We start from the raw sequence: 26,283 nt of genomic DNA on the forward strand, positions 1-26,283 counted from the left end.
TACATACATGCATACATAACTGAATAATTAAATAAATGTTTTTCAAACACAGTCAAAAGCATCACCTTCTTACTTATGGTTTGTAATTAGGGCAGCAAAGACCCATTCAATATGAGACAGTGCAGAATTAAACTTACCTAAGACTTGCTCTTAAAAAGTAAGAGATAAAATGATGACGACTGAAAACATTTGTAATACTGAAAGAACATACAGTCAACTCTGTGGTTATATTTAATCCATACAGAATTCACGAGAAAGAGAGAGCAATAAAGTGAGGGTGGCATGGAGAGAAAAGGAGAGCGAGCAAAAGCACAGTATCATATTTAGAAATATTACTAAAGCAGGGATTGCTATGCATTAATTCACAGAGAAAGTGGCATTACAAACTGAAGGATTAGAGCAGGTTGCAATTCTGGAAACAGGAATATGGGATATTGATCCAAGACAAAAAGCTGTCCAGAAAATAAATTGCACGAGCATCTGGAACAGAGCAGATATGGGGGATAAAACCAGCAACAGCACTAGAGATGTTTAGTGCATAGAAAGGAATGGACAAGGTACAGTATTTTCATACTCATTCATTTCCTAAGCCTAGAAGGGTTCTACAAGATACTTTTGAAGCTAACCCCACCAAGATGTTACGACCAGAAAACAAAAAATGTTGCAATAGGCCCGTCATTGGGAATGTCATTCTTTATAGACCAAAACGTAGTGGCTATTATGAACTTGCATGAAACACCCCAAATCAGACCGCAGATTTTCTTTACTCAAGTAAAACAGATTCAAAAAGTGCTGCATGCTTCATTAAATCCCTAGATTAAAACAGATGATGTCCAGTTTCACTAAACCCTAGGATTAAACAGATGCTGACCATCTGGTACATCTTTCCCATCCCCCAAGCTGTTCTCAAAACCTTGCTTCACACAATGGTTTCATGCCTCTGTATTCCAAGAACAGTTTCACAATTAGCTACTACCTATGAAAGCAGTTTATTCCCAGTGACTGTCTCTTAGCAAACATAAGACAAGAAAAAGGAGAGCTACTGAAGAAGCCTGATAAAAATCTGTGCCATCAGTCACATAAATGCATACATACAGATATGCACATCCAAGGACACGCATATACGCACAGCCACAGTGTAAAACGGGCCAAAACTGGAACAGGAAATAGAAGGCACAAGGTGATAAAAGATGTTCTGCCTGAAGCGCGAACACAGTCACAGGACCACAGAAAGAGATAAAGCCACAGCATTCAACCTCTGGAGCTGTGCAGTAAACTGTTCTGGTCTCATGCAATGATGCATAAAAATGTACCTACCTTAAAGATAAGAAGAGGGCTAATGGGGATACTACTTTAGAGCAAATATCTCTACAGATTGATTATTTCCAAGGCTTTCAGAGTATCTTCAGCCTAAGAAACACATACTGTACACAACATGACATCTGAGAGAGAGATGAATATTCCCTAAGCAAGTCATTACAGGTTTAATGACAAGCTCCCTGACCACCCCTGTGATTGCAGCCATACCATTTAGGTTCTTCCTCTGTGACCCCAAACAACCTGAAGTGAAATTATTTCATTAACAAATATCAACCAGGGTTTACGTCACACCCTCCTGGGACCTCTCCTGTTTGGTATCTACTTCTCTGAAGTACAGGCTAACACAGAAGGCCTCTGGCGGACTTAAGTTCACAGATGACTGCAAACTAGGAGCCATAGTCAAGTCCCCAAATGATGTGGACATCCTACAGAAGGACCTCACTGAGACAAGATACCTGGTGTCAGAGCCGTGGCCTCAAGCTCAATGCCAAAAAGTGCAGTGTCATCCCCGTTGGTAAAAACTCTGTACCCATGAACTACCACATAGGCAGCAATCTACTTAACACCGAACGAGTGATAAGAGACCTTGGGACCAAGGTGGACAGTAGTCTCTCCTTTGACAGTCACATCGCCACAGTATTCAGGAAGTCCTTCTACGTGGCACACCCCATTATAAAAGGGCTCTCATCCAGGAAAAAAGAGGTCATTGTTCCCCTCTACTCGTCACTCATTAGACCCATTATAGAGTACAACGCCCCTTTTGGAATGTACCTCACAAGACATCTGCAGCAGCTGGAACAGCCACAGAAGTACCTCACAAAGAGGATTAACTGGCCTCAAACAAATGCCCTACACTGACCGCCTCAAAAAACTCCAGCTTTACTCCGTAGCATATCACCTACTCCGAGGTGATCTCTGCCCAACATATAAAGCTATGTCAAACCCGAGCCTGTTGGACATGCTACACCTAAAGAAATCCCAATCCCTCCAAGCTACATGCTCTAGGGACCTAAACCTTGTCACCACAATAAACAGGACATGCTGGAGGGATAGATTCCTGTCCCAGAGACTTCCTATATTCTGGAACAAGCTACCCATCTATGTCAAGCAAAGTTCTTCATTAGCACTCTTCAAGAAAAATCTTGATGAGTGGATGGGAAATAGGAAATACACCCTAGGGATCACTTCTGTCTCTCTGCTGGACAGTGGCACAGAAAAATAACTTTCTTGGGTGGCGTAAGCTATGGTACATTGCTGGCTAGGCTTACGTAGGCCCTTGGGCCAATAGCCTAGTACCTACCTATGAACCCTTCTCCATGCACAGGCACCTAAGTATTATGTAGCTTGAAGGAAAGGTATCAAGTCTAAGTGAGAGGTTCAAATGCCAACTAAAGGGTCAAGTATTGAGCCTTTCTCTGAATCAAACCCAGATGCACTGTGCATGATCTCAGAGTTGTGAGAATAGATAAAGATTCTTTATTTAGAGAATAAACAAACCAAAAACGCAAGTGACTTCAGAATGTACATTGTGGGTACTAGCCATCTGTCCGCACACAGAAAGACCCTTACAGGGAGCAATAAATTTTCCCCCCATCTCACCTGTTAAATCAGTAAGCCACTAGACAAGAGTACTTCTTTCCAAAAGCAATAGGAATCCTGTCTGGCAAATGACTTATTCAGAGTCACCCACTTTACAAGCAGAAATCGAGGGACTCAAACTTAGTTAATAAGCAGTAACCCAACTGTTAAAATGCCAGACCGCTTACTGATATGTACACAGGCACACACATACACGGAGTCATACAGGGTAGGTACTAAACCTCTAGCCATAGGTATACAAGTTCCAGCTGGGTCTGTACGATGGATAAATAAGTAATGACACAATGTAAAGCATGAGACCTAGGTATTGTAGGTGAATAATAAAGGCAAGCAACATTAGAGAGAATGCAGTTGTGCATGTTAAATCCAATCAATGCACATGTACAAATATAGGTTGTAGAGCACTACACAGCAAGAATTTACAAGTACACATGGATATTCAATGAATAAAATATTAAATTTCTATGAACATGGAAGCACATATCAAACAGTGGATATAAACAACAGACAGCATGTATCCAAACAAGTAAAGTCACTTGTAAACACTAAAGTACGAAGTAAGCATCAAAACAATGGTGGATTGGTATATAAGCAGATATGTATACTTGTTGCAAGGAGTAGCCATTACATCCTTAACAACATGTATCTTAAGTTCTTTAATTACTGTTCAAGAAAACCTCAGAACAATGCCTGATAAAAGTAAAGTAAAACTTATGAAAAATAAAAAAGTATTTACATATATATATATATATATATATATATATATATATATATATATGTAAACAAACTATAAAAAGGTACATTAAATTATGCTTGCAGACTCAGAGCTTAAAGGACCAGACTGTTAGCTAGATATGCCACCTTTCACCATTAAGTGCTGCAGTCTCTCACAAAGTAGTACAGTCTGTAAAAGCAAAATGGTAGTATGGGGGGGGGGGGCATGTTTTTGTGTGCACATAAAACACACCACCACCAACATTGAGTAAGGGCTTCTATGGTACAGCCCCAGGACTGGGTTATTGCTATAGCAACTGCATACTCAACTACAGATGCATAAAAACACTGGATACAAATATTATCCAGGCTGTGATTTATATGGATGCTGGATTCTGACATTTCCAAGCACATACTCACAAACACAGACTATAAATAATTAATCTATTAACCTTTAATCCACACACAGGCACGAAGGCAGAGTGCTAGAAGAGTAGTAACAAGCATTTTAAAAATGTAGATATTCACAGAAGCCAAGAAACTAGGACTTCTACAAAGTCTTTGTTCAAAGACTTCTCAAAATTTTAAGCATAGATCTCAAGTAACTATGCTGATTGTGCACCATTCACCAGTGTTTCATTGGTGTAATCTGCAAATTACTTCTGCATATCTACTGACAGACCCATACAACAGTCCGTGGCCGTAGGAGTATATAACACATTTTTACCACAGGCAAACACGTGCTGGGTTTAAGGGGTGGGAAATGAACCTGGAGAGGCAAAAGTAGTGGATTGTGTAAAGCTGGGTGCTCATACATACTATGTGAACAAGATAAGCAAGGTTCTATTCTTATTCTTAATGTGATGCTGGTCAGCACCACTTCTGTCGTATTTATTGTCTAAGGACTATTCAATATCCTGTGGAATTACAGCAGATAAAGTAACATATTTAACAAAGAAATGAGAGCGCGCAGTTAAAGCGAGAGTTTGTACATGGGCATGCTACACAGACACATTAAAGGTAGTGCACATCTGTGTGCAAGCATGTGTACACAGAAACTGTGTGTGTGTGTGTGTGTGTGTGTGTGTGTGTGTGTGTGTGTGTGTAAGGCACAGTGCAAACCTTTAAAAAGACCATTAATAATGGCATGACAGTCCTCTAGAAGTACCCCTTCTCCCAGCATTACTAGTGTACAGATGGGACAGTAATCAAGGCTTCTAGTTTATCAACTATTTTCCCAGGAGCTTATCTCAAATGAGGGATTACATACGACTCACTTAATGTACAACCTGGCTTCCACTAATTGACTAAAGAAACCGGCACACACTCAAATGTATTCTTTAGGAAGTACTTACTACTTTATGAAAAATCTTAAGATTAGACACTACACTTTTATACAGAGGACGTCTTACTGCAGACTTAACCTACCTTTAAATGGGCTGAGAAAGGTGGGTCAAGGCTCACCCTTCGGCCCAGGATAGCATGTTTAATTCAAACATGAAAAGGATTCTTCTTGGTAACAGAATAAACGCATCAGAGCAGACAGCAGCTGATCTCTTCCTGTTCCCAGCTACCAGTATTAGACAAGCTGCATCTGCCGCAGCCTGCAGCATCATTTAAATACCCTTGAGATGAGGCTGTACCAACTGCAGCAGGGTGGTGGGGGAGGGAAGGAGGGAGGACACACCAGTCCTCCCTGTTTCCCAAGCATCAGAAAGCAGTGTGCTTACTCAGCACTGCTGTACCATCCCCTTTCTCTCTCTCTCTCAAACTGTACTGCTGATGGAAAATTTCCTGATCAGATTCAGTCTTTGGGAATCAAAGTGCTTTACAAAATTTGCAAACCCTTTCAAATGGTGGTGCACACACAGCACGTGGAAATTTTCGTTACTTGTGCTTTTCTTCACCCAGCTGTCTATGCTGTGCTGTATTCTGTGTTTCATATTGTTCTGTTAGGCAATGAGGGAAGGGATTCAAACTGATCCCTGTGCGAGAAACAGCAAAATGAAATGGATATGTTTATTCTGCATCTTCTATGAATAATAGCATGCTATTTATTGCATCATTAGTTCCGTCTTACTTATAGTAAAAAGATCTACAAGCATTGGTGTTCATTTACACAAACATTAGGTTGCAAGCATTTCATAAGACTAAACTACAGTAAAACCTCAAATTTACGAAGGAAGGAGACAGGAGTTGGTCATAAATTCAAACTTATTTTATTTTGCAATCTACTAAACCACACTGCATAGATAACAGGAACGCATCTTATTTACCTTAATGACTACCTAAACATTCATTATGCCAACAAGTAACTTTACAAATAGAGCACTAATTAAACAACTGGATGTCTTGCTCATAAAATAAGATGTGCATACAACAGAAATTTTGCTGTAAAAAATGATATGCGAGCCTCTCTTCAACTGATCTTTGAAGCAGCCCTTAGCAGAGGGTGGAAAAATAAAGATAAAACAGCAGTCTCTCCAAAATTCCAAACATGGAAAAAGCATTAAATTCGGAAGGCAGGCTTTGGGGTAGAATTCTTTGAAGGACAACCCTTGCAAATGATGCTCTGACACTGTAGTGGGTCTTAACCTCCCGTTATCACACAAGAACAAGTCCTAAAAGTGCTATCAAAAGCTAAAATACTGCATTGATGGATCCTGCCAATATCCCTGGATGCATCTTAAATAGCAAGAAGCATAATTTAGCTGCACCCCTAACACTGTTCAATCTTAGTCTCCACACAGGTTTATTACCAAGTGAATGGAGAACTGCTTCAGTTATTCCTCTGTACAATGGAGGACCTTCCACAGACCCTGGCAATTACAGACCCATAGGTCTGACTAGCCTCGTATGAAAAGCCATGGAAAAACTTGTTATGAATGTGAAGATAGGTGAAGGCTGCCAGGCTAGCTAGATAGAATTTAGATAATTCTGTCATTTGTAAATATTAATGTAAGCCACAGGCTTGTTCTCTTAAATGTGAAAAGACTGTATTGGATGTTGAACTGAAAAAAATGTAACAGTGCACTCTGCTGTAAGAAAGCTGATAAGTCAAGCATTTCATGATTGTCTTTTATCTCAGGGCTTGGAGCCGAGATGTCTGGATGAAAGAATTCTGGCTGTGTCTTGAAAACAGAGTTCATTGCTAAAATTTGCATGTATAATTTCTTTTATTGCTCTGGCTTCCTGACCATCTGGAAGATGAAAATGGCTATTAACCTCTGAGTTTCTATTAGGCTGGGAACCAGAAAGAAATGATGTAATCTGAAATGAATCAGTGGTACTGTATTATTAATTTAAGGATAGAATGAGGTCATTCATCATTTGCCTTGAGAGCATCCAACATCACCAGCACTGTTCTTTCTCTATATGCAAGTTTATTTTAGAACTGTTTTCTCTTAGCGATAGCTAGGAAACAGGAAGATTAGATTATTTTTTTTCTGTATCGATGTTAGAACTTTTCTACTGTATTATTTTAAGCATTTCTCTGTGATCACTGAACTCTTGACTTGCACCGTGTAGTAAGAAGTATTGTCTTGTGTTTTTATTATTAAATATTTTCGAACCTTTCAACTGTGGCTGTTTTGTGTAGAGAATTTACGCTCTAAGAGTACATTGCATGTATTTAGTGATACTGTACACAGCTACCCCAATACCCTTGCTGTTCAGTCAGACTTACCATTTAGCTAATATTGCACAGTATAATTGGACACCCTTTGCTAAGGGCCTTTTTAGTAGCTAATAAAAATTAGTGGGTGGTGGCAAGTGATACTAACGCATAGTCTGGGTAAAAGGGGCACGACTGGAAAACCTGTGCCAGACTTCCCCAGGAGTGTCTGTGTGGTTGCATATAACTCTTATTTCAGTGTGTGTGTGTGTGTGTGTGTGTGTGTGTGTGTGTGTGTGTGTGTGTGTGTGTGTGTGTGTGTGTGTGTGTGTGTGTGTGTGTGTGTGTCAGCTACTTGGTCAGGGACACACAGCACTGGTTGGACAGTGTGTGCTGGAGGTTTTAGCTTGCCCACTAGGCTGAGACCTGGACCCTATAGCTGTACCAGTGGGGAGTCTTATTGGGGACCTGGAGAAAAAGGGAGAGACCAGCCCCAGACTGACTGTGATCTCTGTGTGCTCTTAAGGGAAATTGTACTTTACTGTGTGTGTATTTATTATCCTTTCCTTATATGGACGCCCCTCACTGGTGTTAGTGGTGAGGATTGAGGCTCCTTGACTGCTGGGCCAGTGCACGGGCATCACAATGGAATTAATCAGTCATGACATACGGGACCTTTAAACATTGGAGCTGTTATGCTTACTTAACCTGGTGGACTTTTTTTTTTTTTTTTTTTTTTAAAAGACGACCAAAGCAATGGATGAAGGCAAAGTGGTACACACTGCATACCTCAACCTTGCCAAAGTTTTTGAAACAGTTTCCCACTCAGGTATAGCACAGATGCTAAATAAACTGGGAATAACCCACTGGATTGTCAACTTGCTCACAGATGGGATGCAAATAATCAAAATAGGGGAAGTTACCTCCACAAAGAGGCCAGTCATCAGAGGAGTCTCACAGGGTACAGTGCTGGCACCTCTCTCTTTGGCATCTACTTTTCTAAAGTACAAGTCAATACCAAAAGGCTTTGGCTGAGAGTTTGCAGAAGGCTGTAAGCTAGGAACAGTCACTGAATACCCAAATGAGTTAGCCATCCTGCAGAAAGGTTTGTTTAAAATAAATAACTGGTGTCAAAATCATGGTCTGAAACTAAATGCCAAAAAATACATTGCTCTATCCTTTGGGAAGTCATCCCAGGGAACTACCACATTGACAACAGCCACCCAAGAGCTGACCCAGTTGTTCTGGATTTGGGAACTTATGTGGACAGTGACCTAACTGTTGACCAACATGCATCTATTGTCAGAAAGTCATTCTATATTGCACAGCTATAAACAAAGGGACTGTGTCTAGAAAGTACAGTTGTGTACACTTACCATTAATGTAGATGTTCAAGTGTATTCACTGTTGCAGTCATCACATTTAGGTTATCCTGCCAGGGGTAGCCCTCAGTCGGCCTGAATACCAGAGGCTTAGTTTTTCTGCGTCAGTTGCTGTCGCTCCATGACTAACGTCAAGTCATCAGTGCTATAAAATCAGGCAGCCGACACCATTACATCAGTTTTTCTTGCCCTGTCAGGAGCCCTCAAATAGGGAGCTGTGCTATGGTGGAAGAACACCACCAGTAGAAAGTAAATACCAAAGATTCCCTGTAAGAAGAGAGGAAGAGAGAGAGAGAGACCAGGGGGATGGAGGGGGGGGGGACCAGGACTACAACAGTGAATACACTTGAACATCTACATTTGTGGTAAGTGTACACAACTGTACTATGTTTGTCATGTTTCACTGTTGCAGTCATCACATATGGATTGATTCCCAAAGCTGGAGAAAAGGATGGAGGCAGTCAAGAAGACTGGGGACTGGCTAGGATGCCCTGCAAGACTGCGGTGGCAAAGCCTGCCCTGGATTTGGAGTAGATAGGCAGGTGGTAATGCTTGGTGAAGGTATGAACAGATGTCCATATGGTGCAGCCTTCATTATGTTCCTGGTGGGGACCCCTCTGACAAAAGCTGCAGAGGTGGAAGTTGCCCTGGTGGAATGCGTCCTGACCCCCTTTGGGGGCAGTTTCCTGTGCTGTTTGTAGCAGAAATGGATGCAGTGTGCTATCCATTTGAAGACTGTTTGCTTGGATATGGTCATGCCCTCTGCCCCTGCTGCGAAGCTGACTAGCAATTGATCAGTTTTTCTAAATGATTTAGTCCAGTGCAGATAGAATCTGAGCTGTATGTGCACATCTAGAGAGAGTGCAGAATCCTTTCCCCCTTGTTTTGTGGGTTAGGGAAAAAGGTGGGCAAATGAATGGACTGGTTGAGAGCAACACTGGACACCCACTTCTGACATAAAGGAAAGGTTAGTCCTGAGGGAGACCCTGTCAGCATGGAAAATGATGAAGGGCTCTACAGCCATGAGTGCTTGTAGCACTGATACTCTTCTAGCTGAAGTGATGGCCAGAAGCAAGGCAGTCTTCCAAGAGAGGAATTTTAACTCTGCTGAAGCTGCAGGTTCAAAGTGGGGTAGGGTGAGCTTTTCCAACACAAAGTTAAGGTCCCAAGCCTGGGAGGGAGCTCTTCTGGGTATCCTTAAGTTGTTAGCCCCTCTTAAGAACTGTTTGATAAGAGGGTGCGAGAAGAGAGGTGGCTCTGTGCTGTAATGAGCAGAGATGGCAGAGACATGAATTTTAATAGAAGAGAAGGAAAGACCCTTGTGCAGGTAGTCCAGGATGAGAGGTAGGGAGGGCTGTGCCGTTCCAGCTCCCTTAGCCTGGATCCAGGTGCAAAACCTTTTCCACTTGTCTGCATAGGATTTTCTAGTGCTGGGGCATCTGGCCTCACGTATAACATCTAGGACTCATTTGCTTAGGTTGGCAGCTTGAGGAGAGGTCAGGGAATAAGCCAGGCTGCCAGTTTGAGGGTCTGCAATTGGGGATGCATGAATTCTCCATTCCTCTGGGTCAGGAGTGTTGGGGTCTGAGGTAGGTGCCATGGTGGCAGGGGTGACAGGCTGCACAGCAGTGGGTATCAGTGCTGGTGTGGCCAGTCTGGGGCAATCAGGATTGCCCTCGGTTTTTCCTCCCTTATTTTGAGCAGTACCCTTGTAATGAGTGGTAGAGGGGGGAAATGTATAGGCAGAGAGGTCTACCCACTGGAAGGATAAAGCATCCACTTTCCAGGCCTTGCTGTGAGGCTCCCTGGTGCAGAATTTGCTGAGCTGATGATTAGAGTGGGAAGCAAAGAGGTCCACCTTCGCGGCACCCCATTTCTGGGTTACAAGGGTGAAGGTTCTGTGGTCTAGCTGTCACTCGTGTGGGTCTAGCAGGTTTTTGCTTAAGTTGTCTGCCAGAGAGTTTAGGGAGCCTGGCAGGAATTGCTGTAGCTGCTGCAGTTGCATGCCTGAGGCTGTGTGCCAAAGGGTCATGGCGAGCCTGCAGAGAGGATAAGAGTGAGTCCCTCCCTGCTTGTTGATATACCACATCACCGTGGTGTCTGTTTTTGATTAGTAGAGGCCCTGGAGAGAGTAGGGGGTCTGAAAGCTGTCAGGGCATGCTGAACTGCTAGAATCTCTTTTTGGGTGATGTGCAGATGAATTTGATTTGATCTGGGATGCTATGTCCAGGCTTGCTCCCAGGAAAACAATTTTTTTGTGTGGGGACTAGTTTTGATTTCTTTTTGTTGATAGTATACCCCAAGGAGGTTAGTAGGTCCTTTACAAAGGTCAGGTGCTGTACCAGCTTTTCCTGACTGTCTGCCTGAATCAGGCAATCATCTAAGTAGAGGTAAATTTGAATATTTCTTTGTCTGCAAAAAGCAATGGCTGGAGCCAGGCATTTTGTGAAAACTCTGGGAGCAGTGGATTAGCCAAAGAGAAGTGCAGAGAACTGAAAGTGCATAGATCATGCCCTGAAATGCAAGTATTTCCTGCAAGATTCCCTGACTGGGATGTGTAGGTAGACCTCTTTTAGGTCTAGGGTGGCTAACCAAGCATCCTTGGAAAGCATAGAAAGAAACTGCTGGAGGGTGAGCATTTTGAATTTTGGTATCACCAGAAAGGTGTTTAGAATGGATAGATCAGGTTTGGTGCCAGGTGCCCTCTTTTCTGGGTACCAGGAAGAGTCTGGAATAGAAACCTTGACCTATCTGCTCTGCAGGAACATGCTGCATTGACCTCATGGAGAGCAGGAAAAGGACTTGCTTTTTGGCCTCTGCCCACTGGTTTGCAGGAAGATCTGGGAACCCTTTTGGGGTTGGCAGAGTAGAAATAAAATCTGTATCCATGGGACACTATGTTGAGGACTCATCGGTCGTTGGTAATAGAGGGCCAGTTGCTTACATAGGAGAGTTTTCCTCCTAGGGGCAACAAGCAGAGGTAAGGGGTGGAGGTGTAAAGTCATTGTGAGTTCTTACCTTAAGGGGGTGGCTTTGCACTCCCCGTTTTTGAAGAAGAGGAACTCCATTGCTTAGATCTCTGCATTCCCTGGGGCTGCTGTTTGGGGGGTCTGCTTCCCCTCGGTCTGGGCTGAGCTGGCCTGGAGGGAGCAGGAAAGGACCAGTGCTTGGAGGGGCAATGCCTAATGAACCTCGGAGGCTGAACTTGTAAGAAGTCTGTCTGCATAGATTTTGCTTATTCTTCCATCTGTTTTTAAGACCTCTTCTGCCTTGGTGCCAAATAAATTGTCTTTGTTCAATGGTGCGTTCAATAGTTTGGATTTGACATGGTCTAGCAAGATCTGTTCCTTAAGCCAAGCATGCCTTCTAAGGACAGAGCCGGTGACTGCTGCCCTGCAATATGCTTCCAGGGTGTCAAAGCTGCATTGCAAGGTGTGCTTAGTAACTTGACTTGCAGAATGATGCACCAGGGATTGCTTGTATTAATACACGTGTACACCTACATCAGACTACAGCTGTACCACCAGTAAGACAGCTTGCACCAGTTCTTTCACAGCACTCATTACAACTAATGCATATAGCAGGCTTCCTTTTTGCCATCAGTGAGCTTTCCTTCCCAATGGTATATTCTTACAGACTGACCCTTGTCAGAACAGCTTCAAGTTTAACAGGTAGGCCTCTGATGCTACTTCCCCCTTTCGTTTGAGGCTTCAGTTGGTAGAAACCGTGTATCATGTTCTTTCACCATTCAATTGCCAAGCAAAAACTTCAGACACTCATGACATGCAATCCCCCAAGAAAAGAACCACCTACTGACACAGGGGGATTTCTCAGATGCAGAGAGATTCCTCAAAGGATAAAAAGAGGAGGACCATGCTTCTACTCCCACATTTCCTCCAGCTGAACCAAAATTTGAAAGATTCTGTAAGTGTTGCAGCAGTGGACAGCTGACCTGAAGTCATCCCAGCTATGTAGATTACAGCATGGCTGCAGGTTATAACAAAAGCCCACAGGGTTACCACCCCCCCTTCAGCATACATCTTATACAATATATGTAGAATGAGAAAACCAAGATACACCAGGCCAGGTTTCATAACTGGCTGGTTGCTGAGACTAAAATAGGTCCAACAGGATTTGTGCTGTATTCCAGTCAACAAACTGAAAAAATAAATTAAAAAACAATAAATTCAAGGAATGCTCATTTTAGGCAGAACCCTTGAATCAAATGAGGCTGTTTCAGTGGCCGCCTTAGGAAAACTCGCATACTACAGATTCTTGCAAACCATACACTGAACAGAGATCGGGAGACAGGGTCCAGTTTGGCAAAGCATGTCTTTGCCTCCTCAACACCAGTACTGATCACCTTAACACACACATACTGTACTTCCAGTGCGACTCTGTTGATGAATTACAGGATGTCTTGGATGACTATATGTCAGAAATCTTAAAAAGGAGCTCAAGAACCCAGCTTCCATGCTGACAAATCTAAGCAAACATGTAGTTTGCATGTCCTAAATGCAGCAGAATTTGCAGCTTGAGCATTTGGAATACATATTGCTGTGCAACATTTTTCCTGGCTGCACTTGTCCATTGCAAATATCATCATGGCTATCTTTATTGACACACTTTTCAAGGGCAATGTGCTGTTTTGTCCAGAGATGGAGACCTCCTGAATTATGTGAAAGAGGACGACTGTACAGTTATGTAAGTAAATTTACCATAAGAGTAAATGTTTGAATGATCACTACTGCAGCAGCCTTAGCTATATATAGTTTACATCCTGCCAAGGATATAAAAACGGGACATCTTCTAAGTCTTCAGGACATGTTTCACATGTCCATTGGCAGCTTGAGCAAAGCTGACAAAAAGATATATTTGGGTGCCAAACACTTCAGAGCTTTATTGCCACAGAAGAGTATGCTCCTTTGAGGCTTTCAAGGATCAACGGATGGCTTGTGCTGTTACTTTGCTGGGCAGACAACTCTGACAGTCCTCTGACAGCTGGGGAGACTTCCATTCCATAATTTGTTTACTATTAACATCTTCCTCTTCAGGAGAAGAATACAAGACAAGTTTGGTCACAGAGCCCTTCAGAGCTTTCATGCAACAGACAGGCTGAGCCCTGAAAGGACAATGCTAGAAAAAGTGCAGTTGTGCACACTTACCATAAATGTAGATGTTAAGAGTTTATTCACTGTTGCATTCATCACACATTTGGGTTATTCTGCCATGGGTAGCCCTCAGTTGGTGCGAATACCAGAGAATTAGTATTTCTGCATCAGTTGCTGTCGCTTCAGGATGTCAGGGGTATAAAAACAGGCAGCAAATGCCATTACATCAGTTTTTCTTGCCCCAAATGTCAGAAGCCCCCCCCAACAGGGGAGCTAAGCTATGGTGGGAAAATCACCACCAGTAAAAAGTAAATACCAATACCAATATCCCTTCAAGGGGTGAGTAATATATACATAGCGGAGAGAGAGAGAGACAGGGAGAGAGAAGGGGGCTGGAGGGAGGGAAACCACGACTGCAACAGTGAATACACTCGAACATCTACATTTATGGTAAGTGTACACAACTATATTATGTTCTTCGTGTTTCACTGCTGCAGTCATCACACTTGGATTGATTCCCAAGGCTGAAGAAAGGGTAGAGGCAGTCAAGAGCAGCTTGGGCTGGCTACTATGCCCTGCAAGACTGCAATACCAAAACCCACCCTGGATTTGGAAAATATAGGCAGGTGGCAATGCTTGGTGAAAGTGTGCACAGAACTCCAGGTAGCAGCCTCCAGTTGCCCTAGTGGAATGTGTTCTGACCCCCAGAGGGGTTGGTTTCCCATGGTGTTTGCAGCAGAAATGGATACAGTGTACTATCCATTTTGAAATAGTCTGTTTTGAAATGGCCTTGCCCTCTGCTCCTGGTGCAAAACTGAGTAATAACTGGTCAGATTTCCTGAAGGGCTTAGTCCTATCCAGGTAGAATCTGAGCTGACTGGGAACGTCCAAGGAGTGCAGGAACCCTTCCCCTTTATTTTGACAATTAGGGAAGAAGGTTGGCAAATGGACAGATTGGTTTAGAGCCACACTGGACACCACTTTAGGCAAAAAGGAAGGATTAGTCCTGAGGGAGACCCTGTCAGCATGAAAAATAATGAAGGGTTCCACAGCCATAAGTGCTTGTAGCTCAGACACACTAATAGCTGGAATGATGGCCAGAAGCAATGTTGTTTTCCAAGAGAGGAATTTTAACTCTGCTGATGCTGCAGGCTCAAAAGGGGATACAGTGAGCTTTTCCAGTACAAAGTTAAGGTCCCAAGCAGGGGTGGGTGCTCTCCTTGGTGGCCTTAAGTTGTCTGCCCTTCTCAGGAACTGTTTGAGGAGAGGGTGAGAGAAGAGGGGTGGCTCAGAGTTGTAATGAGCCAAGATGGTGGAGTCATGGATCTTAATGGAGGAGAAGGATAATAGGCCTCTGTGGAGTAGATCTGCTAAGTAATCCAGGATTAGAGGTAGGGATGGCAGAGTTGCCCCCCCCCTCCTTTAGACTGAATCCAGGAGCAATACCATTTTCCACTTATCAGCAAAGGATTTCCTTGTACTGGGTTCATCTGGCTTCAAGAATGACATCCAGCACCTGCTTGCTTAGGCTGGTCACTGGCGGGAGAATTCAAGGAATAAGCCAGGCTGCAAGATTCAGGGTTTGCAGTTGCGGATGCAAGATCTGTCCCCCCTGCTGAATGAGCAGGGTCGGGCTCTGGGTAGGTGCCAGAATGGCACTGGTGACAGGCTGTGCAGTAGTGGGTACCAGTGGTGGCGTGGCCAGTCCTGGGCAATCAGGATTGTCCTTGGTCTGTCCTGCCTTATCTTGAGCAATATTCTTGAGAGAAGGGGCAGAGGGAGAAATGCACAGACTGAGGGGTTTACCCACTGGAAGGATAGGGCATCCACTTTCCAGGCCCTGCTGTGAGGTGTCCTGGTGCAGAATTTGTTGAGCTGGTGATTGCAGGGGGTGGCAAAGAGATCCACCTCTGGGGTCCCCCTTTTCTGAATCAGAAGGATGAAGGTGCTTGGCTCTAATTGCCACTCGTGTGGGTCTAGGAGATTTCTGCTTAAATCTGCCAGTGACTTTTTTTTGTCCGGCAGGAATTGAGCTTGCAGATGGACCTGCATGTCCAAGGCCATGTTCCACAGGGCCATGGCTAGCCTGCAGAGTAAGTAAGAGTGGGTTCCTCCTGCTTGTTGATGTACCACATAACTGTGGTGTTGTCTGTTTTTATTAGCATGGATCCTGGTGAGAGTAGGGATCTGAAAGCTGTTGGAGCGTGCTGAACAGCTAGCATCTCATTTTGGCTGATGTGCAGATGAATTTTGCTTGGACTCCAGTGGCCCTGAATGCACTTTTCGTCCAGGTGTGCCCCCCAGGCATAGTCTGATGCATCTGTGGTTAGGATCTGGGTGGCGTAGGGTTGAGTAAAGGGAAGTCCCTTGCTGTGGTTGCATGCTGCTGCCCACCAAAAAACTCTGTCCTTAGACAAGATACAATAGGAATGACAGTCTCCAGGTCCTGAGAATGTTGGCACCAAAGACTTAAGTACCACTGACTTTTCCTCATATGCGGTCTGGCATATGGAATTAGTAGGATGCATGAGACCATGAACCCTAGGGCCTGCAGGATTTTCCTTGCAGATAGTTGGGTTCTTGTGGCTATTAAGAGTGAAGTAGTCTGTCAGATAGGCTTGTTTTTCTGGAGTAAGGAATGCTGTGTCCAAGCTTGCTCCTAAGAATACAATCTGGGATGCTGTGTCCAAGCTTGCTCCCAGGAATACAATCTTTTGACTGGGGACTAGTTTTGATTTCTTTTCATTGATGGTGTATCCCAGGGAGGTTAGAAGTTTTTTTTTTACAAATGTCAGGTGCTGCAACAGCATTTCCTGACTGTCTGCCTGAATCTGGTAGTCTGTCCGAGTACGGATAAATTAGAATTTTTCTCTGTCTGCAGTAGGCAATGGCTGGAGTGAAGCATTTTGTGAATACCCTGGGAGCAATGAATAAGCCAAAGGGAAGTGCAGAGAACTGATAATGGATAGATCCTGCCCTGAAGCGAAGATATTTCCTGCAGGAGTCCCTGATAAGGATTTGCAGATAGGCTTCTTTTAAGTCTAGGGTGGCTAACCAGGCATCTTTTGCCAACATAGGAAGAAACTGCTGCAGGGTGAGCATTTTGAATTTTGGCACCACCAGGAAGGTGTTTAGAATGGAAAGCTCTAGGATTGGGCACAGAGTGCCCTCTTTTCTGGGTACCAGGAAAAGTCTGGAATAGAACCCTTGACCTATCTGTTCCGCAGGAACAGGGCGAATTGCCCTTATGGAGAGCATGGATTGAACTTGGTCTTGTGCCTCTGCCCATTGTAGGAAGGGGTTGGCAGAGAGTGGTAGTAAAATTTGTATCTCTGGGATACAATGCTGAGGACCCATCGGTCTTTGGTGATGGAAAGCCAGTTTTTTGCATGAAGGGCAAGTTTTCCTCCTAGGAGCACCAGCAGTTGGGCAGAGGTGGGGAGTGGAGTTTTGATGTCATTGGGAATTCTTTCCATAAGGGGGTGGTTTAGCACTCCCAGCTTTAGAGGTGGAGGCATTCCATTGCTTAGATCTCTGCATACCCTGACACTGTAGTCGGGGGGGGGGGTCTGTTTCCCCTGGGTCTAGGTTGAGATGTCCTACAGGGGGCTGGAAAGGACCAATGGTTCCAGGGACAATGCCTACTGAATCTAGAAGGCTGTACTTGCAAGAATTCTTTGACTGTCTGCACAGATTTAGCTTTTTCTTCCATATTTTTAAGAACATCTTCTGCTTTGGTGCCAAACAGATAGTCCTTGTTCAAAGGAGCATCTAGTAATTTTGATTTGACATGGTCCGGCAAGGTCTGCTCCTTAAGCCAAGCAGGTCTTCTCAATACAGAACCAGTGACTGTTGCCCTGCAAGATGCTTCTAGGGCGTCAAAGCCACACTGCAAAGTATGCTTGCTGACTTGGCTTGCAGAATGCATAAGCTCTTGTAATTCTTTATTTTCTGCACAGTCTGTAAAGGTAGCTATTTTTTGCTTAATAAGTTCCATAATATGTTGCTGGTACTTTAGCATGTGAAACTGACAATTCAAAGCCCTAATGGCGAGAGTTGCAGAGGTATATACTTTCTTACCCAATCTGTCCAAAGCTCTGGAATCCCTGTCGGAAGGGGTGGGATTCTTAGCTATAGTTGCTTTGATACTTTTAGGCTCTTGGGAGATGACTTCTAGGTCAGCAGTAGGATTTCTGAAAAGGAATTTGTGAGAATCAGGTACTCTGTAGTACCTGTCTGGTTTCCTAGGAGCATAAAGACATCATCCACAACATCCAGCACTGATGGAATTGCTAAAGGCCTATGTTGTGGCAAATCTAAAAATTCTCTGAGTCTCTTTTTGGACCGAGGATAGTCTTGGCATTTCCAATGGAAATGCTCTCAAAGTATGCAAAAGAAAAATCCTCTGGAGGAGAAGCAGAGGGAATGGATTCCTCTGCATCTGAATGCTCATAAGCAGAAAAAGGCATGTCTTCATATTCAGATACCTCAGATTCGTTTGACTATCTGTTAAAGCTGCTGGGGACAGGTCTGTTTTTCTCTTGGCAGGGGAAGGCATACTTCCCCTAATCATCATAATACAGTCCTCTGCCATTTTAAGCATTTGATGTTGTGGCGAGGGAGCAGGTGCATGTGCTTTGGTCATCGTTTTTTTAGGCGTAGCGCCTACTCTTGGCCTTACAAACTTGGTAGTTTTAGACAGAACTGAAGACGTGAAAGAAGTTGTCAGTTTGAGTCGAACATCAGTAGTGCGAAAAACTTCTTCAGAAGCCGGTGTCTGCTCAGCTGCTCCGGACCCATCCAAGGTAGAGACATTCGCCGGTTCTGTAGTCGAAGAAAAGTCTCGCGGCATACTGGACTCTGAATGGGTCTCGGTACAGGCCTGCGAATCCACTGAAGCGGGCATCAGGGGCTGCAAAAGCTCCTCACTGAGTACCAGCAAACTGGCGACTGGCTTAATGGAAGCGTCGGCGGCAGCTTTGAACCTGTGCGGTCTTGTCTCCGTCTTGATCCTTACGTTTTTTCGGAAGATCGGTAGTCGGATGGCTTACTGAAGCCATTTCGGAATATGGAGCTCGAGAATTAAAAGTATTCAGCAACAAAAAGGGCCCGACAACGAATAGTTTGTTCATTGAACAAGGCACAAAACGGACAGCGGGGTACGTCGTGGTCTGGGCCTAAACAGGTGACACAGTAAGAATGGAAATCTCGGTGTGGTATTTGCTTTCCACAGGCAAGACAATTGTTAACTTTTTCTGACATCGGTTAGAGCAAGAAAAAATGGTCCCCAACAGGGTACGTATCGTTAGAAGACTTCAGGATAACTCAATTCGGAAACAAAAACTAAGTAGCGGCCAACCAGTTTGTTTGTGTCTTTCGGCTTTTCCCGGTTAGGGGTCGCCACAGCGGAACTCCGGTCCGCTGATTGGTAGTTGATTTTTACGTGCAGAGTTACCTCGTGCAAATTGCTTCTGCCTCGGGCTCCTCGGCAAGAAAAACTGATGTAATGGCGTCAGCTGCCTGTTTTTATACCCGACGACCTGACATCAGTCAAGAGCGACAGCAACCGACGCAGAAATACTAAGTCTCTGATATTCGGGCCGACTGAGGGCTACCTTCAGGCAAATAACCCAAGTGTGATGACTGCAACAATGAAACATGAAGAACATCAAAAATAACCAAACTACACCCTGGCATAAACACACCAAAAAACAAGTGGGATGGAATGAGGAAGTGGCTATTGCAGCAGTGAACATTTGAACATCTACTGTTATAATACATTTACATACACAACTGTACTATGTTCATTACATTGATCACTGCAGCAGTACCCTTAGCTATAGGAGTAGATTACCCTAGCTTACTACTTTTGGGAGGTGGAAAGAGAAGAGCCCCTGGAGAATATGTCTAGGTCAGGCTTTTCAAAGACCAGAGAAGGAATCAAGCTTATAGTGCTTTATAAGTATGTACAAAGGACAAAGTTGCAGCTTTTAGAATACTTCTAGAATCCAACCCTTTCCAAAAAGCCACAGAGTCCCTGGTAAAGTGGAATAGTTTTGTTGTGGTTAGTATAACAAAAGGCAATAGACTTGGACAAACCACTTGGATTTGACACACTATCCCTTCTTTTTATCTTCACAAGAAATGAACAACTGATACAACGATCTGAAATATGTAGTTCTGTCAAGACAGTATCCAAGTTTCTGTGGACATCCAAAGTACAGAGTATCCTCTCTCTCATTTTTGGGCTCAGGAAAGAAACTGGGAAGATGGACAGTTTGGCTTAAAGTAAACTTGGATAGGTAACTACTTCAGGCATAAAAGTAGGATTAATTCTCAAAGAAATCTTGTCTTCATGCAAAATGACATGGGGTTGATTCACCTTAAGAGCATGCAACTCACGATACCACTCTTGCAGAGGTCAGATCAATCAGTAAAACTGTTTTCTATGTCAAGAACCTCAAGTCAGCCAGGTTAGCAGATTCAATGGAGCAAGTTTTAGCTTTTCTAACATGAAATGAAGATCCCAAGGAGGAGCCAGAGGTTTTCTTGGAGTCCTCTTATGCAAAACCCTTTTCAAATATATTTTGACACGAGAACTCATTGAAAGAGAAGGATCCATGGGCTGACAAATGAACCTTGACAGAGGAGTAAGAAAGGTCACAAGATATTAACTTTCACAAATACTGCAAAAGCAGACAACAGCTAGCACTAAATGGGTGATAGTTATGACTATGGCACCAACTAGAAAAACATTTCTATCTGATAACATACAACTTCTAGTAACATACTTTCTTGCCTACATTAGTACCTGCTGTACATACTCAGTAAACGGGTGACTAAATGTAATTAAGACTCTACCTATGTAGAAGATTCTATAGTAATGAGAAGTGTGCCAATTGGTTCCAAGAGAGTAGCTGATGCACGGAACAGACTACCAAAGTATGTTAAAGTACTAATTTAGATATTTTTAAGAAAAGTCTGGACACTTATTATAGGAGCAAGTGTTTTGGCATATTGGCAGGCTAGAAGAGCATTAATGCCTGTTCTTGAAATATTTGTATGCATGTATGTATCATACAGGCAGTCAACTGAAGTTGATTGGTGTCGGGTTGCATCAAACACCTTTGTTCTTGAGTGAGCTTATCCAGTATGTGCAGAAGTCTGTGGTAATTGCCTCTGGCCATTACAAAATGTAGGAGGGCCATGGTTGGCTGGGCCAGAAGGGAGTCATCATAATGCTTTTCTGGTATTCCTTCTGAATAACTGCTTATTCAACCTGGTAGATTTTTTCTGAAAAGGTCACCAAAGCAATGGATGAAGGCAAAATGGTACTCAACACATACCTCAAACTGGTCAGAGCTTTTGACACATTTCCCCACTTGGGCATAGTAGAAAAGCTAAATAAGCTGGGAATAAGCCCCCCACCCCCATGTCACCAATGCATAGCCAACTGGCTCCCAGACCGAACACAGTTAATCAAAATAGGGGAAGTTATCTTCACAAAGAGAACAGTCACCAATGGAGTCCCCCCACCAAAGTTCTACACTGAGACATACTTGTCTGACATCTACTTTTCTGAAGTAAAAAGCCAATACCAAAGTGCTCTGGCTGACTAAGTTTGCAGGTGACTGTAATGTAGAAGCAGTCACTGAATCCCATATGACATCCTGCAGGAACGTTTGTCAAATCAGTCTGAAACTGAACGCTAAAAATGCATTATTGCATCCTTTGGGAAGTAATCTACTCTGGGGAACTACAATACTGACAATAAAGCCCTAAGAGTTGAATCAGTTGTTTGGAATTTAGGAAATGTTGACAGTGACCTAACGTTTGACCAACATCTCTATTGTAAGAAAATCCTTTTATACTGCACAGCTTATACACAAAGGGATTATGTCTAGATCTAGGAATGTCACTGTTCCCCTATACTCAGGCCTCATTAGGCCAATCACTGAATACAATGCCTCTTTTGGCGTGTATCTGTCCAGACACATGCAACAATTGGAACACCCACAAAGATACCTTACTAAAAGTATAAAGGCCTAAATAAACATTTCTTACATGGACTGACTTAAAGCCCTGTCACTATACTCTGTATCCTACAGACTGCTAATAGGTGACCCATTTCTGGCATACAATTACTGATGGATTTAGTGCACAGCATTAACTTAAATGGTATTGGAAATACTCAGTCTAAGGATCTAAACCTCTTCTGCAACACAAACAGAACAGTTTGGAGGGACAGGCATATTTGGCAGAGTATACCACTGTGTGGAACAGACTCCCCATCCACATAAAACAAAGTTCAACCCTGTCCATTTTCAAGTGCAACTTAGATCTATGGATGGAAAATTTTACCTCAGGATTGCACTGTACTATTAATGGACATATGCAAGCCCTAAATGCTTTTATACCATGCATAGGTCCCCTCAAATTATTTATGGTATTACCCCAGTTATTCTCATTAAGGGCAATATGTAATTATCGACCATGGGATGGTTAAGGCAAATCTATAATCAAATGGGACAGGTTATTGCAAACACAAAAAGAAAAACTGGCTACGCTTAAAATGGCCCACAAGGGCAGCTGGCCTAGTACTTACCTAAGAACTGGAGCCAGACACTTTGTGAATGAACACTTCTGACGCAGTGGATGGTCCAAAGGGTAAGAGAGAAAGTACAGTTGTGTACACGTACCATAAATATAGATGTTCGAGTGTATTCACTGTTGCAGTCATCACACTTGGGTTATCTGCCTGCAGGTAGCCCTCAGTCGTCCAAAATACCAGAGATTTAGTATTTCTGTGTCAGTTGCTGTCGCTCCAGGACTGACGTCAGGTCATCAGGGGTATAAAAACAGGCAGCCAACACCATTACATCAGTTTTTCTTCCCCAAATGTCAGGAGCCCCACAACAGGGAGCTAAGCTATGGTGGGAAAATCAACACCAGTAAAAAAGTAAATACCAACACCAATACCCCTGCAAGGGGTGGGTAATATACACACAGATGAGAGAGAGAGAGAGAGAGAGAGAGAGAGAGGGGGCTGAATGGAGGGAAACCAGGTCTGCAACAGTGACAACACTTGAACATCTACATTTATGGTAAGTGTACACAACTGTACGAGGTTCTTCGTATTTCACTGTTGCAGTCATCACACTTTGGTTGACTCCCAACGCTGAAGAAAGGGTGGAGGCAGTCAAGATGAGTTTGGGCTGGCTAGTATGCCCTGCAGGACTGCAGTTGCAAAACCAACCCTGGATTTGAAAAATATAGGCACGTGTAATGCTTGGTGAATATGTGTACGGAACTCCAGGTAGCAGCCTCCAGAATGTCCCTGGTAGGACTCCCCTGAGGAATGCTGTAGAGATGGACATTGCCCTAGTGGAATGTGTTCTGACCCCCTGAGGGGTTGGTTTCCCAAGGTGTTTGTAGCAGAAATAGATACAGTGTGCTATCCATTTCAAAATTGTCTGTTTTGAAATGGCCTTGCCCTCTGCCCCTGGTGCAAAACTGAGTAATAACTGGTCAGATTTCCTGAAGGGCATTAGTCCTATCCAGGTAGAATCTGAGCCATCTGGGCACATCCAATGATTGCAGAATCCCTTCCCCTTTATTTTGAGGATTAGGGAAGAAGGTTGGCAAATGGATAGATTGGGTGAGAGCCACATTGGACACCACTTTAGGCATAAATGAAGGATTAGTCCTGAGGGATACCCTGTCAGCATGAAAAATAATGAAGGGTTCCATGGCCATAAGTGCTTGTAGCTGAGACACTCTTCTAGCTGAAGTGATGGCCAGGAGCAATGCTGTTTTCCAAGACAGGAATATTAACTCTGCTGACGCTGCAGGCTCAAGAAGGGATAGTGTGAGCTTTTCCAGTACAATGTTAAGGTCCCAAGCAGGGGTGGGTGCTCTCCTTGGTGGCCTTAAGTTGTTTGCCCCTCTCAGGAACTGTCTGAGGAGAGGGTGAGAGAAGAGGAGGGGCTCAGAGTTGTAATGAGCAGAGATTGCAGAGGCATGGATCTTAATGGAGGAAAAGGATATGTCCCTGTGGAGCAGATCTGCTAAGTAATCCAGGATTAGAGGTAAGGAGGGCAGAGTTGTGCCCTCTCCTTTAGATTGAATCCAGGAGCAATACCTTTTCCACTTATCAGCATAGGATTTCCTTGTACAGGGTCTCCTGGCTTTAAGAATTATGTCCAGCACCTGCTCGCTTAGGCTGGTCACTGGGGGAGAATTCAAGGAATAAGCCAGGTTGCAAGATTCAGGGTTTGCAGTTGTAGATGCAAGATCTGTCCCCCCTGCTGAGTGAGCAGGGTCGGGCTCTGGGGTAGGTGCCAGGGTGGCACCGGCGACAGGCTGCACAGTAGTGGGTACCATTGCTGGCATGGCCAGTCTGGGGCAATCAGGATTGTCCTCGGTCTGTCCTGTCTTATCTTGAACAATATTCTTGAGAGAAGGGGCAGAGGAGAAAATGCATAGATTGAGAGGTTTACCCACTGGAAGGTTAGGGCATCCACTTTCCAGGCCCTGCTGTGTGGTGTCCTGGTGCAAAATTTGCTGAGATGGTGACTGCAGGGGGAGGCAAAGAGATCCACCTCTGAGGTCCGCCATTTCTGAATCAGAAGGCTGAAGGTGCTGGGGATCTAACTGCCACTCATGTGGGTCTAGCAGATTTCTGCTTAGGTCGTCTGCCAGTGAGTTTTGTTTGCCTGGCAGGAATTGAGCTTACAGATGGACCTGCATGTCCAAGGCCGTGTTCCACAGGGCCATGGCTAGCCTGCAGAGTTGGTAAGAGTGGGTTCCCCCCTGCTTGTTGATGTACCATATAACTGTGGTGTTGTCGGTTTTTATTAGCAGGGGTCCTGATGAGAGTAGTGATCTGAAAGCTGTTAGAGCGTGCTGAACAGCCAGCATCTCTTTTTGGCTGATGTGCAGATGAATTTGATTTAGGCTCCATTGGCCCTGAATGCACTTGTCGTCCAGGTGTGCCTCCCCCCCCACCCAGGCATAGTCTGATGTGTCTGTGGTTAGGGTCTGGGCAGCGTGGGGTTGAGTAAAGGGAAGTCCCTTGTTGTGGTTGCATGCTACTGCCCACCAAAGAAACTCTGTCCTTAGACAAGGTATGATGGGAATGACAGCTTCCAGGTCCTGAGAATGTTGGCACAAAAGACTTTTTAAGTACCACTGAAGTTTCCTCATATGCAGTCTGGCATATAGAATTAGTAGGATGCATGAGGCCATGAACCCTAGGGCCTGCAGGATTTTCCTTGTGGATTGCTGGGTTCTGGTGGCCATTTGAGTGAAGTAGCCTGTCAGACCAGGCTTGTTTTTCTGGAGTAAGGAATGCCAGCTGGGATGCTGTGTCCAAGCTTGCTCCCAGGAATACAATCTGTTGACTGAGGACTAGTTTTGATTGGCTGATGGTGTACGCCAGGGAGGTTGGAAGGTTTTTTTTTTTTTACAAATGTCAGGTGCTGCAACAGCCTTTCCTGACTGCCTGAATCAGACAGTCATCCAAATACGGGTAAATTCAAATTTTTCTCTGCCTGCAGTAGGCAATGGCTGGAGCCAGGTATTTTGTGAATACTCTTGGAGCAGTGGAAAAGCCAAAGGGAAATGCAGAGAACTCATAATTCATAGATCCTGCACTAAAGCGTAGATATTTCCTGCACGAGTCCCTGATAGGGATGTGCAGATAGGCTTCTTTTAAGTCTGGGGTGGCTACCCAGGCATCTTTAGCCAGCATAGAAAGAAGCTGCTGCAGGGTGAGCATTCTGAATTTTTGTACCACCAGGAGGGTGTTTATAATGGAAAGATATAGGATTGGGTGCCAAGTGCCCTCTTTTCTGGGTACCAGGAAAAGTATGGAATAGAACCCTTGACAGTACAGGTGTGTACACTTACCATAAATGTAGATGTTTGGGTGTATTCATTGTTGCAGTCATCACACTTGGGTTATCTGCCTGCAGGTAGCCCTCAGTCGGCCCGAATACCAGAGTCTTGGGATTTCTGCGTCTCATGCCGTTGCTTCTTCCATGATGTCTGGTCGTCAGTGGTATAATACAGGCAGCCGATGCCATTACATCAATTTTTCTTGCCCCAGATGTCAGGAGCCCGCAAAGAGGAAGTTAGTATATGGTGGGGAACGGCACCAGTAAAATGTAAATACCACTGCCATTAAAAATGGCATAGAAAGGCTAGAGAAAACCAGGGGTCTGCAGGGAGGGTAACCAGGACTGCAACAGTTAATACACTCTAACATCTACATTTATGGTAAGTGTACACAACTGTACTATGTTTTTTGTGTTTCACTGTTGCAGTCATCACACTTGGGTTGCTTCCCAAAGCTGAGGAAGGGTGGAGGCAGTCAAGAAGTGTTAGGGCTGGTGAGCAGGCCTTGTAAGACTGCTGTAGCAAATCCAGCTCTGTATTTAGAAAAAATAGGTAAGTGGGTAATGCTTGTTGAAGGTGTGCACAGAACTCCAGGTTACAGCTTCCAGAAGGTCCCTGGTAGGGACTCCCCTGAGAAATGCTGTAG

General features: G+C 44.0%; 1 protein-coding gene across 4 annotated transcripts in view; it reads right to left on the reverse strand.

Moving 5' to 3' along the window:
* The window catches only part of AMPD2 (adenosine monophosphate deaminase 2), an 855,139-nt gene that overhangs the window by 620,810 nt on the left and 208,046 nt on the right, over positions 1 to 26,283 (reverse strand). Inside the window, exon 1 of one of the 4 annotated variants that reach the window (XM_044076871.1) lies at positions 5,062 to 5,219. The exons of the other annotated variants lie outside the window; for them this stretch is intronic. The gene's annotated coding sequence lies outside the window, so the exon portion shown is untranslated. Of the gene's footprint in view, positions 1 to 5,061; positions 5,220 to 26,283 lie in introns of those variants that run through there. 4 annotated transcript variants of the gene reach the window in all.

This window comes from Protopterus annectens, chromosome 7.part0, assembly GCF_019279795.1.
Source record: "Protopterus annectens isolate FY-2018-M chromosome 7.part0, PAN1.0, whole genome shotgun sequence".
In the NCBI taxonomy this organism is placed as follows: domain Eukaryota; kingdom Metazoa; phylum Chordata; order Ceratodontiformes; family Protopteridae; genus Protopterus; species Protopterus annectens.